This window comes from Oratosquilla oratoria, chromosome 10, assembly GCF_046742065.1.
Source record: "Oratosquilla oratoria isolate Oo_2021 chromosome 10, ASM4674206v1, whole genome shotgun sequence".
NCBI lineage: Eukaryota > Metazoa > Arthropoda > Malacostraca > Stomatopoda > Squillidae > Oratosquilla > Oratosquilla oratoria.
In genome coordinates, this window is record NC_134786.1 from 46,784,145 (window position 1) to 46,786,644 (window position 2,500).

The following is a 2,500-nucleotide window of genomic DNA, read 5'->3' on the forward strand; positions in this document are numbered from 1 at the left end:
GCGTCAATTTATTTCTCATACATACTCCCTCACCCCCCATTCCCCACCCATTCCACCTCATGGATCACCACATCATCCATACACAACCCTTCTCCATTCACCCTTATCTTCTGTCCTCTTCTGTCTTTCCTCAACAGACATTCCTCTCTTTCGTAATGCCCCTTTTACCCCATACATCCATCTCATCCTGGGATACCCCCTCATATTCACTCCTTCCACCTCTGCCTTCCACACCTCTTTTACTAATCTTTCTTCACTCATTCTTTCCATGTGTCCAAACCATCCTAACACTCTTTCATCAACCCTATCTCCCAGTTCCCTTTCCACCCCTGTTCTCCTCCTCACCTCCTCATTTCTCACTCTATCTAGCCTAGTAACCCCATTCATACTTCTCAGCCATTTCATCTCAAATACATTCAAACTCCTTCTCTCTTCCTCTCTTATGTTCCATGTTTCTGCCCCGTACAGTGCTGTTGGCACAATCACTTTTTAATCCACCAAGGCATTTACTCGCTTCTCTCAGTTTACATTCTACCTCCATCCCCACCCATCCCTCTACTGCCACATTTGCACCCAAGTATCTAAAACTATCCACTTCCTCCAGTCTCTCTCCCTTAACTCATTAGCGCCCATGGTCCCTGCTGCCACTCTCTCCCCTTGTACATCTCATCACCTTACTTTTGCCCCCATTTATCTTCAGCTTCCTTCTTTCACACACCTTCTCAAACTCTGTCACTAACTTCCTCAATCCCTCCTCTGATCATGCTACAAGCGCAGTGTCGTCAGCAAACAACAACTGGCTTATTTCCCACAGGAAATTAATCTGAATTTAAGAAAATTGTCTAACGATAGAAAAAAAGAATAATTTCCAAATATATTTCTATCAAAAATATATTTATCAAAAATTTAAAGATATATTTAGAAATTAGTCTCTTTTTTCCTATCGTTAGACCATTTTTAGATTAATTTCAGATTAATTTTCTGTGATAAATCTTCAAACCATCATCTCATAAAGTGTACCATGCGCACACACACATAGGCTACACACACAAGCGCGCGTGCGCACGGTACACTATATATACACATATGTGCGCAAACTTGCTTGATTTCTTCTGGATTTGATATATGTATATATAATGACAAAACCATAGCGAAATAGGGTCGTTTCTCAGACTTCAGAAATAAGTCATTCAGAGAAATTAAAGCTTCTTCTTTTCGAACTTTCTAAGCGGGAAACCATAAGAAGAACTATGGACAAGACCGAATACAAAAAATATATTTCTTATATAGAGCGCTGGTGGTCTAACTGGTAGCATGGTAGTCTCGCATTCGCTTAATTCCGGGTTCGAATCCTGCACTCCCCTCCGATTACTAGCAGTGACTGTTAATTACCTACCCCAACAGTCCAAGCAAATAGGATAAAAGTGACGGCTTCAGCCACGGATACGTGCCTACTGGTGTAAGCTCCTCGCCTTCTCATACAAAGCATCTGGGGAGTTCTTGGTTAGAGCATCTTATTCTTCTTGAACATGACAGATGGGGGATTTAAATGCTCACGTGCTATTGGTCCATTGGTCCAGCCAGTCAGAAACCTTATTTACCAGAGTCTTAAGATCGTGTGGTCCACTCCAGAAACCACTCCAGAAGGTCTTTGGTTATGACCAAGGGGCTTTTGCCCCTTGTTTTGAGACTTCCAAGGAGAGCAGAAGGCCACTGAAGGAAATGGCAAAAGTCTTAAGATCGTGTGGTCTACTCCAGGAGTCTTTGGTAATGACCAAGGGGCCTTTGTCCCTTGTCTTCAGACTTCCAGGGAAAGCGGAAGACTATTAAAGGAAATAGGCAAGAACTTGTTAACCAATACAGTGGTTGTTAATAAATGGAATAGATTTAGTAAGAATGTAAAGAGCGTTAAAACATTTGGTGATTTTAAGAGAAAATTATATAGTATTATGGATAGGTATATAAGATGGTAAGGGATATGAAACTGCTTAGTGTAGGCCTTATGGTCTCTTGCAGTCTCCTCCAATCTTATGTTCTTATGTTCTTCTGTCTGTCACAGGAAACAAGTTTAGTTTATTACGGACTATTGATGAGCAAATTCAATCAACATAGCTGACGGGAAATAACAAAGAATTCCAAACCACCACAAATCACAACAGCAAAGTTTCAAGTGTCATAAGATATAACCTTATTACACGACATACAATCCTTCAAGATTGAAGGCATACGTTCATAATGGCCATCCAACAAGACATGAAGTGAAAGCTTCAAATGCGAAGTAGCATTGTAACATTGCACAGAAAACAAAAGTGGATGGTGAGAGTGAAAAAAATAAATCTAGAAGTGATTCCATGATCTTTTGATTCTAAAAGTCCATCTGTAATTAACAAGTTATATAAACCTTTAGTTCGTCTACATTTGGAATAAGCTGTATCCATATGGTCACCTAATCTCATTAAAGAATTTGACAGATTAATAAAGTGCAACAGCGAGCCACAAA